This window comes from Lepidothrix coronata, unplaced genomic scaffold, assembly GCF_001604755.1.
Source record: "Lepidothrix coronata isolate B3197 unplaced genomic scaffold, Lepidothrix_coronata-1.0 Scaffold151, whole genome shotgun sequence".
NCBI classification, from domain to species: domain Eukaryota; kingdom Metazoa; phylum Chordata; class Aves; order Passeriformes; family Pipridae; genus Lepidothrix; species Lepidothrix coronata.
Genome location: NW_016690331.1, coordinates 1,601,265 through 1,616,898, shown reverse-complemented (window position 1 = coordinate 1,616,898; position 15,634 = coordinate 1,601,265). Strand labels below are relative to the sequence as shown.

The following is a 15,634-nucleotide window of genomic DNA, read 5'->3' as shown; positions in this document are numbered from 1 at the left end:
GGTGTCTCACGGGGTGGGAGTGGGGGCTGATCCGACCTGCAGGGCCAAAAGGGAAGCCCCACCGGGACCAATCAGGGCTGCAGGAGGGGGTGTCACCCGGGGGGTCGGAACTGCCCCGGGGGTCGAAACTGCCCCACGAGTCTCACCGTGGCTGATACGACCTGTGGGGGCCCAGGGAAGCCCCACGGGACCGAGCAGGGCTGCGGGACAGAGCATCATCCGGGATGCGAGTCCGCCCGGGGGTTGGCGCTGCCCCGGGGGATCGGAACTGCCCCGGGGGTCGGAGCTGCCCCACGAGTCTCATCGCGGCCGATTGCGACCTGCAGGGCCAAAGGAAGCCCAAGCGATGCCCTGCGGGGCACGGCATCATCCCGCACGGGGGTTGCAGCTGCCCCGGGGGCTCGGAACTGCCCCGGGGGTCGGAGCCGCCCCGCTCCACCCCCCGCCCCGGTGTCGCCCCCCAGCGCCGGGGCCCTGCCCGTCCCCCCCGGTGGCCCCGCTCGGTCCGCCCCCCGTGCCCATCCCCGTCCCATTGGCCGCGGCCGCCCCGCGCGTCACCGCTTCCTCCCGCTTTTGTGCGCCGCCCCAGCCCGGCTCCAGCCGAGCGGAGCCGAGCCCAGCTGAGCTGTTCCCAGCCGAGCCAGGCGCCGGGACCCACGGCGGTGACAAGCCCCGGGTGTGCGGGCATGGCACAGTGACCCCGCCGCCGCACCGGTGAGTCCGCCCGCAGCCCCCCCTTCCCGCCGGGTCCCTGCGCCCGCCTGCCCGGAGAGTTTCGGTTTTTAATTATTTTACGCTGTCTGCAGCGGTGGCCGAGAGTTTTTGCAGCCGGGACTGGCTTCCGTGGCTTTTTCTTCCTTCCTTTCTAGTCTCGCAAGTGGAGGGTTGTCCCTCCGGCTGGGTTTGGGGCTCGCAGGGGATGGAGCGGCTCTCCAAGAGGAGGGCGCCGGGAGCCGTGTCCGTGGGTGCGGATGGAAGGATTAAGGGATTGACCTTCCCCGGAGCTCCCCGCAACCCCCCTCCTTGTGCTGGTGCGCTCGGGTCACTGGTTTTCCCAGGTTGTTTCCTGGAAGCCTGTCCCAGCTGCAGCTGCTGACGGCGAGCGCCGGGATTAGACCCCGATATCCGTTCCCGGGATGCGTTAACCTCTGGAGCCAGCAGTTTCTGGCGGCGATCACTTGGGTCTCGCTTCCTTGGGAAGCGTCTCGACCACACCAGGGAGGCGCGGGGGTTCCCGGAGAGCCCTCACTGTCCAGCAAAGCTCTCCCCGCACCGTCTGCCCGGAGCGGTGAGGATGGGATGAGCGTGGGGAGGAAGGCTCTGCGGCGGGCACGGACCCCTGTAGGCGAGGGAAACCCCGCTTGGGGCGAGTGGCCGGCGGAGCTGGAAAACTGGATTTCCACCTGGACTCAGCCAGCGGCTGTCGTGGGGAGCGGTACCACGAGTCAGGAGGATGCTCTGGGAGGATTCGCTCAGTTTGGAGATCGGCTTCCCCCTCGGCTGCTGTTTTTATCCTCCTCTTTAATTCCTTTCTTGTAATCCAGTGGTTTTTGGAAGCAGACCTGATCCCGGTTCGATGCAGAGTCTGCATGTGTTGCTGGTGTGTGGACCAAAAACACAGGGCTCACTTGGGATTTGGAGACTTGGGATTTGTGCAGGATTTAAGTGATCCCAGGGATTTCCAGGGTCAAGCTCTTTCACTCTTTCACTTCTTTGGTGAGAGTGAGTGGCTGGAGGGAATTTCTTTCTATACCCCCTTATGAATTTATTTCCAGTCTGGTATGTGCAGTTTGATGTAGCTCTGTGCAGGATTTGTGCACAGAGTGCAGCTCTTGGAAGCAGTTCCTCAGGTGTGCATGAGATCAGTTGCATTTGGGGGCTTGCCTGTGGCTACCTATGTCTTGTGATACCTGTGTCAGATGGTCCAGTTTGCAGAACCCCTAATTTGACATCAGTTATGAATGGAGGTTCAAGGTTTCTCAGGGCTCTTGCAGATCAGAGCAGACCTCCATGCCTGGGCACAGCCTTTGCCCTGGGAAGGTTTTGCAGCTTGTAAAAGTTCCTCTGTTGGAGGCAGGACGTGAGGCTGGATGGGCTGCCAGCCTGGTGGGATGTGGATTTAAAGGATCTTTTATACCTCCCTTCTGTGAACGGGTTTTGGTGCTGCAGTTTTTTCCATGGGTTCTTAATCTCCATCAGGAACCCACAGCTCTGCCCTGTCAATGTGTGCTGATGGGTGATGCATTTCTTTTTTTGGAGGCTGTTAGAGCCTATGAGGGAAGTGTGCTCATGCAGAGAGATGTAGTCTGGATTTTCATCCAGACGAAGCGACTCCGGCGTGAAGAGCCAGCGACTGCAGCAGCCAGAGGAGCGGCTCCATCCCTCCTGAAACGTTCCTGTTGCTTTATGATGCTTCGGGATTTCAGCCTGCAGCTTGGACTTGATGCTTTCTGAATGTTCCCACTGGGAAGATGCCGGCGAGGATCACACGGTGTGTCTGGCTCCCTGGCAGAGCCGTGGGATGGAGTGTGTTGCTGCAGCATGGAAAGGGATGTGCTTCCAGCCCTGTTCTCCCCAGATGGACGTGGGAACGAGTGTGAGAGCTGGCAGGATCTTCTGTTCTGGTGGATCTGGCCCTGCTGTTGTAGACCTGCTGGTCGAGGCTGGAGGGAAGTGAGTCAGGGTTTGCTGTTAGAAGGGATATCTTTTATTAGACTGCTCAGGTAGCACAGGCTGTCTTTGGAGTGTACAAACCTGTCTACACGTAGAAGAAAACAGGGAGTGATTGCCCTGAGTGCACCTTGGCTCTCCTGATGGAGGGCATCATCTGAAAGAAAAGGGGAAAAAAAGAGATATTCAACTACAGTTCAGCCTTTGCAGTTCATCTGGCTTAAGGAAAGGCAATTTCTCTCTCTACAAATCTCTGGACTCTTTAGATCCTGAGACTCAGCACAGGAAAGGGACACATATCCCATGTGCCAGCCTTTCATGGGAGGTGGCCAAGCCCTTTGCAGCCCAGCTCCCCCAGCGAGGAGCCGCAGGTGATGGGACTGGTGCTCCCTGATGCCTGATGGTAGCAGGAGGCTGCTGGGCTCAGTCACTTCCACTCCCTTCTCTGCTCAGGGCACAGGCCAAGCACAGTGTGCACAGAAATGTGCAGAATGTCAGCTGTGCACCAGGGAGATGGAAAATGCAGTGCGGAGCCATAAGTGGTGGAATATGGAATTCAACTTTTTTCTTTTTTTGTCATCAGACACTTTTTAGAAAAAGGGGGCTATAAATGGCCCACTGATCCTGAGCTGGGCAGGTTCACCCCCAGTCCCCAGACTTTATTTATTTTCCTGTTTAAGCTCCACAAGGGGAAATGGGTGACCAAGTGGTTTTGGTGAGTCCCTTCGAGGAGCAGTTCCCCATCCCTGTATGCAGCCCTGCAGGACAGGTCAGTTCAGCATTTCTTTCTGGCACCTTTTCTGCCTTTGCTGAGTGAAGTGTGAGGTGCAGAGGTGGTGAATGTCATCTCAGTTGTGCCTGAAACACGCTGTCTCCGTGGGCTTAGCCCCATATCCCGCATGGCATGAGCCTTCATCTGATGTGGTCAGTGCTGTGGTGAGCATCAAATGGACAAGACAAGTGGTTTTCTGTCTGTGAAGGTGTATGTGAGCATGCATGAGCGTGGATATGTGGGCATTTTTGTTTGTTTTCTGTCTATCCCTGCAGTCCTGATCTGGTCTGGACGAGTAATCTTCCCGTTAGTCACTGAAATGCCGCTGGTATCCAACTCAAAGGGTGGTCCTGCATTGGAACAGGCTGCCCAGGGAAGTGGTGGAATCACCATCCCTGGAGGTATTCAGAAAGCATGCAGATGGGGGACATGGTTTAGTGGTGGACTTGGCAGTGCTGAGTTAATGGTTGGACATGATGATCTTTTCCAACCTTAATGATTCTAAGATTCAATTAGTCTGTCCCAGTTAATGGACACAAGAAATTAAAAGCAAAGATCTCCCTTAAAAATTGATGTCTTCCTCTTCAAAGCCCCTTGGGAGCTACTCCTGGCAGAAGACCTGTTGCATGGGCTCTAAGAGCAAGAGAAGAATGCTGTAGTGGGGCTAGAGAAGAGTTTTGGGGCTGCACACTGGGAGTATGGGGCTCCCTGCTTTGTTTCTTGGGCTGTTGCTCCAGGAGCTTTCCCTGGAGCCACAGGGTTTGGGCCAGGAAGGCCTCGATGGTGGAAGATGCAGCATTAGCATGGTCCTTGGTGGGGACCCTTGCAGCTCTTTGCCCTACATCCCCATCTCAGTGACTGGGGTGGGGGCACTGTTGAATGTCATCGCTGTGTCTGCTCTCAGGGCCAGCTTCTGTTCGCAGGGCACTTGGGACGTCTGTGAAGGGAACCCAGAGGGTTTGACCTGGACTTTCTGAGGCTTTTAGAAGTCAAAGGTGGAAGATATATCTGTACCCAGTGAAAAAGAGGATTCTGCTCCCAAGTGCGTTCCCCAAACACTTTTTTTGTGTCTTGGAGGATCCTAATACAAATGTTAGTGGAGACCAAGGGGCTCAGAATTTAATGAGAATCTGTGGTAGGCTGGAGCCTGTCCTGCTCTCCTGAGTTAAAACCCAGGCTGGCCACCATGTTATGCAGAACTAATTGTCATTTCTGTGAAATCTTCCCTGATTTTATACTCCCCACTCTCCCAAGATGATTTGGGGCAGCCCAGGGAGAACAAGCTGTAACAGCAATGAACCAGGGTGGAGCTGAGCCAAACCCTGGCTCACTGTGGAAGCTCCATGGGACAAAGTCCTGTTGGCAGTGTGTGCCGTGCCCAGCAGCCTGGGACAGATCCTGGAAGGAGCTGGCCAATTACTGCGTGGGCCACTGTGTAAACAACATGTGTGAGGGGCAGGTCCTTGGTGGGGGTGGGAGGATGGCTCAAGTGCTCAGGTAGTGATTAAACACCAAATTGCTTGAAAAAATAGCCCTCGGTGGGTGGATCATAGGCGCTCTGCAAACCTACTGTGAGCAGCAGCTTGTGTGCTGAAGTAACAAAAACTCATCTGATTTGATAGCTGGGTGATTCAGAGGGAGAAAAGACTTTGTACAATTGCTTTGGGAAGAATAATTATTGAGATAAAAAGCCTTTGCAAGAGATGTAGGAATGTCTTAAATCCATTGGTACTGAAAGGTGCGTGTGCTTTTGAGTGCTCCTGGACTACCAGGACTGTCCTGGAGTGATTGTGTTTGTCTTGTCCATGTGCGAGTGTTTCTTGCACAGCGGCTTCCAAGTGCCCCTAAATCCCCAAGGGAATATTGAAAACGTTGCACGTGACAGTGGTTAGGCCAAACACTGTGTGTAAAAGTGAACCCTGTCTTGTGCTGCAAGTTCTGCTGCTGTTGCTCTCGGTGCAGAGGTTCTGAGGAAGATGCTGCTGCTTTGGTGTATCTGTTGAAGTCTGTCTTTTTTGAGGTTGTCCTTGCCCTTCAGTCCCGTGGTCTGGTCAGGCAGCTGGACTAGATGATTGTTGTAGATCCCTTTCAATTGAACTACTCTATGAATGTACGTGGAAGCCCATCATGATGAGGATGGTGGGTTACTTGGATTTGCTCAGTGCTTATGAGCTGCAACCTCTTTGAGTTTATTGTCCTTGAGCAGAAGTCAGATTGTCATAGTCCAGTTGTGAACTGGAAATAGTGCAGTGCTCTCCATAAATAAGAACCTCAAAGAGTTAAGCAGATGCTTATTCTGTTCCCAGTGGACTGTCTGCACCTTTTGCTCTGCAAGGTGCAACAGGGATGCTCTATCTCGAGGCATGAGGACCCTGCAGAAGGATGGTGGATACAGGGTAATTAATGGGCACGTCTGGCTCTCACCAGCTCTTGATAACAGGGATATCTTGCCTCTGATACAGATTTAAGGGTTGAGACATCCCCTACATGAGGCAGTGCTTTGATAAAGAGGGTTTGTTCAGGTGAAATGGCTTGGGGGAAAAGTGTAATAAGGTGAGGCCTGTTATCACTGGTGGTGAAAGTGAACTGAAGGAGAGGTGAGTGTGCATGGAAAGAAACCCTCTTTTAAATACCCTCTTCCTTTCAGCCTCTCACCTTTTTGTTGATCAGTCACTACCTGGAGGGAACTGTCCCTTTTTTGTATGCTGGGTCATTGCAAAGGGCATCTGATAACAGTGTTATCTGTAGCTGGGTGATGCTGATAGAGGCTGATAATAGTCTTATCTCTAGCAGGGTGATAACTCTGTGGGAGTGAGTGGCTGGAGGGAGGTCTGTGGACTGGACTGTGGGGCAGAGTGGTTTGGGTGTGTAAATGATGAATATCCTGTACCCGAAAATCAGATATCAGAGATTTGGGCTTCCTTCTGTTGAGATTGACCAGTGCATTGATGTAGTGTGGAGCTGTGGAGCAGGGCTTGTTTTGCTGGATGAAGCATCCTTCAGTAAAGATCTCAGGCTGGGCCAAGCTTCTGGAAAACTTTCCTTGCTTATGTAAGATGCTCACACTGCAGCCTTGATGCCTTCTGTTTGCCTTTCAGCACAGAACTACAGGCACTGATCCCTGTGCTGCAATCCTTCTGCTGGCTTCCTTCTTGGACAGTAGTTTTTGGGAAACCAGGGTTAATAAACCAGTGGAATGCATTTGCTGGTCCTTGGTCTTAGTCCCCCCAGTGCTGGTGCTGAGTAGCAAGAGTCATTAGAGAAATATGCAAGATATTTCGGTTATTTCTCTTTGGATGGTGCTGGTAGAAAGTAAAAGAGATAAACAGAAACTACTGAGCTGTGCTGAGCTTATTGCATTACTGGTTTTATTGAAAGGGTCAAGGTCCAGCTCTGAATGTTGTTGAGCTATTCCTGAGCTGTGCTGTGCCAGAGAGAAAAGGTTAGGGAAAGGTGTAGTTTTGCTGCTCTTGCTGCCTGTCTGTGTCTGAAGACTGGCTTGGCATCATCTTGCTTGGCTCAAATGGAGGATTTGGGGAACCATGACCGGTCTTACCTATTTTTGTTTGGGTTGGGAGTGCTTTCTGAGGCTCTCCATGGTGCTCTTCCCAAGGTGCTGTGATGTTAAAGATGTGCACGATGTGTGTCACTGTGTTACCTGGCTGATGACTCAAGAAAAAGAGAGAAAATGTTTGTTTAATCATTGCAATACTTCTCAAATTCACCTACAGCATTACAGGAGTGACTAACATCTGGTGTGTGCCTGGTCAGTGTTGGGATGGGGCTCTAAGGGGTGAGGATGTGTATTTTCACAACTGGCTTTTGGACCCAGCACAAAAAGAAGATTGTAACTGTGCTAAAGATTGTAACTGCTTTCATCTCTGGTTGAAGACAGATGAAGCTGGGGATGAGCTGGTTCCAGTCTTGGTCTTTGTCTGGGAAATCCTGTGCTGGAGAACTTCCCTTTCAGGAGGACACCTGGGGTGTCCCAGGGAGGTGGTCTGGCACACTGCACTTTCATCCTGGACTGTCACGGAGACCCAGAGCTGTTGGGGACTTGGTTGAGATGGAACAAGACTTCCATTACCTGGTTCATAATTACTTGGGAAACTGATTTGTCTTTTGTACCTCTCTGCATTGCCAGAGAGGTGCAGTTTTGGTGCCTCACCTCGTGGGAGCTTCTCATGCAGCAACAACTGTGTGTCTTGCTGTGGGAGTCACCAGAGGTGATGATGGTGGGAGGTATTTGTGGAAGAACATGGGATGTGTCAGAAAGGATCTCTCACCTCTCTGACCTGTCTTGGGCTGGATTTCCAAACCCTTGGACAGCTGTGATTGAAGGGCTCTAGGCAGCATCACGGAACACGACCATCTTCATGGCCATGTTGAGGAGCATCACCAAGGGCTTTGAGTGGTGCCATTGCAGGAGTCTCCTTCACCCAAAGAAGATGATGGGGAAATGATCTATATAATACATATTTTTACAAAGCAAGCAGTTTGGTCAGGGCCTTTTGAAAGCTTAGGTACATCTGTCATTCACCTGTGTCCATGTAAGCATCAAGTCCCATGTGTTTGCTGGAATGGTTGGAAAGGGCCTGGTAGGTGAAGCATCCTGCAATTCTTGCCCCAGTGTTGTTTTTGGGGCTGGTGGGCAGAAGGTTTCCTATCTGCCCTGGTCTGTGGGAAAAGCATGGATAAGGCACTTGCTTTCTTGCTAGTCCCTGCCCCTTTCTGTCAGTCCCCTCTCCATTTGCTGCCTGTAGCATCTCTGCCTGCTCCGAGAGCATGGGCTGGGAAGTGGAGCACAGATAAACACCCGTGGATCAAGACCATGGGGGATCCTGGTCGCTGAATGCTTTCATAGGACATGCTTTGTGGCATTTCCTACAAAACCTCCTGCCGTGGGGCTCTATTTTGGGGCTGTGTCTGACGTAATCTGTCAAGACACAGCCTGCTCTTTGACTTACTGCTGCAAGTCTGGTTGGGGATGGGCGACCAGTTGCTTACCTTGCATTACCAAAGCAACGAGTTGTTGCTTTCCATGACTCATGAAAATGCACTGTAGGCTCTCTTAAGAATGGCTGAGATCATTTTTTGGCTGGGTTTGGGCATCTGGTTTCCTTAGCAAATAGCAGTGGGGGTGGAGGGAGGGGGATTTCCAAACTCGTTTCTTTGTATGTGTGATCTGGTTTTTAGAACTCGGCTAAGAATATATTTACTTCATTTAAAGAAGGGGGTGAAAAAAAAGGACCTGTAACTTCCATGTCTGTTTAGTTTTCTTAGCATGTCTCATTTAGTTGTGGTTTGCTGCAAGAAGGGGAAAGGTACCAATAGCATTACAGAGCTGTGTTTCTCCTCTGAAATAAACAAGGATAGAAACATTATGGGTGGTATTTTTCTTTTAAAGCAAATCCTTTTGGGGGAATAAAGGTGCAGATAAAATTGTGCAAACAAACCCATTATTGCATTTTTTTTTGTTGTTGTTGATCACATTTGCTCAAAAAGGGGACTGTGATTCTACAGTGATGCATCAAGGCAGAGTCTTAGCAAGGGGTGTTTTAGCGTTTGGTTAATCTGATTTATTTATTTTTTTTAAAATGTTTATTTATTTGTAGGCCCTTGATTCACTTTCTGGGTTTTTTTTTTTCCTGTGCAGTCCAAAGGCAGCAGCATTCACATCCCTGAGAACCAAATGCAGCAAGATTAGCGTTAACCAGAGGAGAATCAGGGCACCTGTGACAGCTCGAGAGAGCAGGAGGTCCCCAGGTGTTTTGCCACCTCTACAGCCAGGTTGCAGCAGCCCCCGTGGTATTTTCCCCAAGTCCAGCCACACTTTGCAGGCACCTGAGAGCAGACAGAGAGGAGGGAGGGCAGATCCTGGGTAGGCAGAAGGGAGTTGTTTGGGTAGGGAGGTTTGTGGGGCGGTGGGTTTGATGTGCCCATCCCTTGCAGGTGGCGGGAGGAGCGAGGGGTGGGTGTGTTACACACTGTGTGCAGCAGTGGTAGCTGAGGTCAGCAACTTGGTAGCTGTGGGCCGACCTCTAATGCTGTGCATGATCTCTGCTGGTGCTCGGCTGTGGTTTCTGCAACCAGGGCAGGCAGGAGCGTGTCCTGTGTGCTGCGGGAAGGGGTTGGAACTACCTGAGGGCTGCAGAGGAGCAGCAGATCCGTCCTGGGAACAGCAGGAACACAGCAGTGTAATGGCCCGGCCCTTGGCCAGGAGTGAGCGGGAACAATGTGACTGAACAGGTTTGTGCTCACTTCCTTGTAATCTCAGAGATGAGATAATGCAGAAACCCACAGACATTTGCCAGCGGGAGCAGCGAGGTTTCCTTTCTCTGCCCCCGTGCGCGCCCTGCGAGAGGGAGCAGGGACTTGCTGCTGTCTCTGATGGAAAACTGATGAAAGGCAAATCCTTGGAGCTCGAGGAATGGCTCAGTTGAGCTCCAGTCAAGGGTGATGAATGCTACCCTCTGGGCTTGGCTCTGGGGCTGCTGCCTGTGCAAGTACCCTGAGCCAGAAGCTGCTGTGTGCGCCACAGCTTCTTGGGCCCTTCATGTTCTTCTCCTCCTCTGAATTCCTCTGCATCTTTGTTAGTTATCTTTGGGCAGAATGGGCTAAGACCTCTGGTTTAATCACAAGTGTAGTGTTTACCCTCTTTTTCCATGGATATAGTGTGTTCAATGCAGAGCATAGCACACCCCAGATCCAAGTCTTGTAGATCTTAATAGTTTTGTTCCATGTAAACATGGGAAATAAATGTGACCTGAAGTCTCCTCCTCTTTGTGGTGCTTGTGAGTGTTTGAACATGGGGCCAAAGTTTATTATTCCTTTAAATGGTAGGTAGCTGCAGCTCAGGTGCCTGTAGTGTTGTGAGGTCACTACATGGTGCCCCAGAGCTCAGCAACAGCACGGGATGAGCTGTGTGAGAGCCAACACAGGCCTCTTCAGAAGCTCAAGTCCTTATTCATAGACTAATTTTTACCATAAGCTATTTCTGCTGGGCAAGATCCACCAGCAACTGCAGATCTGGTAGTTTTGGTGAGCAGGGGGTACCAGCAGATGAGCTGGCACAGCTGACTTCCATAGCTTTACCCTGAAAAAAGTGCAGGCAAAATTTGAAAAGCTGTTCTGCTCTATTATTATTTTTTTTTTAACTGCTATGCCTTGATATTGTCCCCCAGTGTATAATGCTCTTTGACTAGGGAGGCCAGCATCAGGCCATCAAAGGGGCTGCCTAATTTTTAGGCAGGTGTTGCTATGAAAGCTGTATTTTCTCATTGGTAACTTACAGATGGAGGTGTTGAAACAACCCTCCAGCTCCCAAAATCAAGTAATTCCCTGTCAAGTCTAAGGTTTACAGTGTATAGTATCAGGGAAAAAGAATCCTAGATCACATTCTTTCTTCCAAAAATAGTGATTTATTTCTCTTAAAATAGATGTTTCCATTTCTTCTGGTTTGAGCATTTCAGACTTCATACTTACGTTTCTTCAACTTTTGACATCTACAAGTACTTCTTTTTAAGAAAAAAAAAAAAAGGGAAGTGTGGATTCTGATGTAATCATGTGACTCCAGGAACCAGGTTCTTATGAAAAACACTGAAACTTGTGAGACTTGGCAGCGCTGTCATCCTGCGTCCAGCAGCCGAACTAAAAAATGAAGTAAAATCTTCTACCCCCAACTCCCTTTTCAGCATTGCTTTTCCCATCCTTTGATGCAAGAGATATTTAGATTGTGTGGCTTTTTGTTTGGTTTTTGGGTTTTCTTTTTCACAGTGTGGGGTCTTTTTTTGTGATTTGTGTGGTGAAATATTTTTTCCTTACTTGGTGAAGTTTGCAGACCTGTAATCTTGGGGCTTTCAGTTTCTCTTTAGGTTATAGGTGGGGATGGTCTCTTGTGGAAGCCTTGCAGTTCTCAGGCATTTTTAAAACCAGGAGAGGGCCTTGCTGCTGCTATGGTATGAATCAGTGCCAATGCAGATTTCCATGTAAACATAAATACCTAAGCTGCATGGGAGTCTATTCTCCCCAGATCCTTTGGTTCCTTGTATTTCCCTTTCTGGGGTGGTTGGGTTTTTTTGAGCTGTTTTCTGACAGTCTGTCACAGGAGGCTTGACTTAGAAGGTTGATGGAAGAGGTGTTTGCTGTCTGTTCTCTTGCCAACCTGCTTCCTGCAAAAGTAAATGAAGTGCCTTTCCACCTTGGACAGGGTCAGGCTTGAGCTCTCAGAGAAGCACAAATACTCTCATAATACAGAAATGGGGTTCCTGTACTGCTTGTGGCTGCTGGGACAGGAATTTGGGGACTTGCTTGGGTGCCTTGGAGCTCACTGAGGCTGAAAACCAGGCAAATGCAAGTCCTCTTGTTTAACTCTGCTTGGGTAAGACCTATTAGCTCTCTCTGGAGTTATTGAAAACTTGCCTGGACATGATCCTGTGCAACCTGCTCTAGATGAACCTCCTTTAGCAGGGGGATTGGACTAGAAGATCTCCTGAGGTCCCTTTCAACGCCAACCATTCTGTGAACAGCTGGGAAACGAAATGTCTTCAAAGGGCAACACTCTCCCATCACAAGCACGGGCAAGCAAAGCCAGCGTGTTCCTTCACAACGTGGGAGATATTTGTCCTGTGACTAAGCATAAAAGTTAAGAGATGGAAAAGGTCCTATTAGATCATCTGGTCCACCTCCCTGCTGGCGTGCAGCTTTTCTCCCTGGTGCATATTTATTAATAGGCTGTTGGGCAGACAGGAGTGGTTTGCTCAGGGTTCTGTGGAGGAGCAGCAGGCAGGTTGTGCAGGTGAGGGACTCTGCACGCCCGTGACTCGACCTGCACGTGCACAGGTTGCTTGCAGCAGTGGGATTTTGTAGGAAAGGGGCCAAAATCTCTGGACTAGACATTCCTGGCGTGCTTGGAGCCTTCCCGTTGACTTGCTGGGATTCAGTTTGTGCAGGCATCAGCTCGTCTTTTTTTAGCGTTCTAGGAATAGGCTAATTTTACTTTATATTTATGATGGAGTAGGTGGCTTAAAAACTAATAATAGGGGGGGAAAAAAATAATAGAAGCCTTTTTGGTAAGGAGAGGTCAGCCAGCTGCACATCTGCACAGCTGGCCCGGGCTCCCTTGGCCATGATCTATGACAGTGGTGTGTGAAGACTCCCAGAGGACGTGTCAGAAAGGTGCAGGTGGAAATGCTATTGCCATGACAAACAGAGCAGGGCTGGAGTTTCAGGCCAGAGCTTGGGGACCATCAACATTGCTTCGTTTATTGCTGCTTGGTAACCATAGCACAGCCTCTCGTGCACATGGATTGTTTTTTATTTCGCATTTCCCAACTTGATTTGCAGCTCAGAGCACTTATCACCTCCTGGATTGAAATCACTGAATGTTGAGGATAAAGGGACAAATTCTGTCCTTAACTAATTCAGGGAAGAACTAGAGTATGTGCTCAACACAGCACATTTCCTATCCAGGAATGTACTGAACTGCCTTCTCATATTGAGACTGTGTTGGCTTTTGCACTTAGGATCACTTCACTGTCTCCAAAGGTGTCTCCTGGTCATGTGAGATCAGTATTTAGGATTAAAGATCAGAACCATTCTGTCGTGCAGGTGAGCAACCAAGCCTGCTCTGCACCAGCAAAATCTTCTTGCTGGTGCTGGCACCTTGTTGGGCCCCTGGGGCTCTGCTGTGGGGCCTGATGATCCATTTCCTGACACTGCAGTACATTTTGTGTGGTTTTCTGGAGGTGTTATGGGGCATCTCTTGGCTGAGTGATGGCTCTGTTGAACCGGGAGAAGCTCTTTCCCATATCCAAGGAGGGTAGGGGCTGGGTGTTTCACGGTACAGGCAGTGTCCCTGGCACCAATGGTCTTTCTCTTGGCATCTTCTGTGGAAGTGACAGTATCAGAGATGATGTTTTCCAGGAAAACTTCCAACACTTGTAAAGAGCTCTGACATGGGCTTCGCCTCCCTTCCCTCAACCAGACATCTTCTAGGGAGGAGGGAGCTGGAGCAGAGCACAGTGCATGCAGGGAGCAAATCTGCCTTATTATTATTTAATTTAGAGAAAATTTGGTCTAAAGATGTAAAAAGGAATTGCAAGTGCTGTCTGGACACCGCCTCTCCTCATCAATTAGCGGCATTAAAGTCTCAACAGGGAGGATTAATTAGAAAACTGAAATCTTTCCATCGTGACAGCCTTCTGGTTTCCATTGAAATGCAGCCGGGGAACTGGAAAGGCTTCTGTATTTTGTTTTGATATGCAGGCATATGTTTCTTTCCATCCTGGAAATTAATTCTGTCTGTCTGTAACGGAGCCGTGGGAATCAATATTGAGTTGAACTGTATTTCTCCAGAGCTTTCTTCTAAACCTAGTTGACTGTTTCCCCACTGTGCCTAATAAGTGACCTGATTTCGGAGCAGCTGAGCAGCTGCTCTGCCAGTTCAGAGGTGTTGTGCTGCTGCCTTGATGGTGCAGGGTCAGTCCACAGCCTCAAGGGTGATGGGCTTCTCTCTTCTGAAAGTCTTCAGGTCAGACTTTCTCCAACATGGACAAAAGGCCCACAGCTTTCTGCTGCCTGTGGCTTTCCGTTGCACCACACCAGGCTGGACACCATAGGAGAGGAAATTACTCACCACACTGCCTCCCTTGCAGACTGCTCTTTGCCTTGGTGAGCTGTCATGCTCTCAGTCTCGAGTTCTGCGAGGCCCTCAGCTGGGTTTAGGGGCAAGATCTGCCTTTTCCTCAGTGTCATCATCTTTTCTTCCCTCCACCAGGCTTGGAGGATGAAGTAGAGTCCATACAGCAGCCATGACCTTCTGCCTTGCACCAGGGGAGCAGGTCACTCTTAGGTGATGGCTGTGGGGGGCACAGCTTGGGCAACTCCACATTTCTTCTCCAGAAGAAGCTGCCTTGTGTGCACTGGAGCAAGCAGCAGGCCTTGCATGTGAGCTGTGTGAGGATTGGATGGGGAAGGGCTGGCAGGGGGGGCAGGGCAGACCTGTCAGGCCCTGAGCACTTTGAGCTCAGGGCAGTACGTGGGCTCTGCAGACCTGGGTGAGTGTGTGGCTCTGTGCTGCCCAGTCTGGTTCCTGCACTGTTGATGGCTCATTTTTTATCATGAGGGCAAGTGTACTTGGGTTCATGTGATACTACAAGTCAAGAGGACAGGGAGAACAAAGCCTCTGTGAAAGCTGCCCCACATGTTTGTTTTGTAACCCCATCACCAGCCCACTGACAGCACGGAGACTGAGAGCAGAGTCCTGGAGCTGTGCAGAAATGTGGTCCTTCTGCCCAAAATCACAGCATGTCTTCTAATCTCCTCTTGCCACTAAGCACTTGCTGAGCTCTGCCTTCTCCCTCTGGTCTCAGCTCAGTCCAGAATTGCACGGCAGAAGTGGCACGAGCAAGGAGAGGACCTGCCAAATTCTGCCGTGGCTCTTGGGGGCCAGTCCTCCTGTCCTGCTCTCCCCGTGTGCTGTGGAGGTTGCGCTTCTCGCCCACGAGGAAGGAGCAAAATAAGCAGGTAGCTGCTGAGAGAGCAGAAAGTGGTCAATTAGCCCTCAGCCCTTGGCTTCACAGTCGATCGGAAAGTCTCGTTGTGATCAATCAAATCCAGACAGGCCGCGGGGGTGAGGCTGCGGCTCGTTAGAGAGGAAGCTGTGCAGGGGGAGGGCTGTGAGAGGGACTATCGATCCCAGCCAGCTGAGAGTGAGCGCTGCTGCACAGGGGCTGGTAGGTACTCACAGGAGGAGCAAGTGTTACCCTGTGTGTTACCAGCGGGATGTTGCAAGCGAGAGAAAAGTGGGTCAGCGAGAAGGTGGGGCGAGAGTGGAAGATGGCACGGTGGCTTCGAAGCCCTGATTCTGCCCCGATGCCATGCTGCCCGCATAGGGCATGGGATGGACCTCCCTCCTTCTCACTCCAAAGCTTGGTCACTTTGTGTTAAAATTCCTGTTTAGAGTGTGTTAGACCAGCCATAGAGTTTGCAGTGCATTTGATACTTAGAGGTTAAAACTACAGAGACAGGGATGGTTTTCCCCTGCCGTTATCCTCATGGAGAACTGGGCATCCCAGTCCCTGCTGCAGATTCTGGCTCTCAGGCCAGGTTCTCTGTTGCACAACATGTGCTTTGCAGCTCTTTGGTGTAAAGCTTCGTTCATGGAGACTCTTCATTTCTGATACCAGATCT

General features: G+C 50.6%; 1 protein-coding gene across 2 annotated transcripts in view; it reads left to right on the top strand.

Annotated features, from left to right (window-relative positions):
* The first annotated feature begins 605 nt into the window (after positions 1-605).
* LOC108504075 (mitogen-activated protein kinase kinase kinase 3-like) overlaps positions 606-15,634 on the top strand; it is a 77,085-nt gene continuing 62,056 nt past the window's right edge. For both annotated transcript variants that reach the window (XM_017828688.1, XM_017828685.1), the window contains exon 1: positions 606-714. The gene's annotated coding sequence lies outside the window, so the exon portion shown is untranslated. The remainder of the gene's footprint in view (positions 715-15,634) is intronic.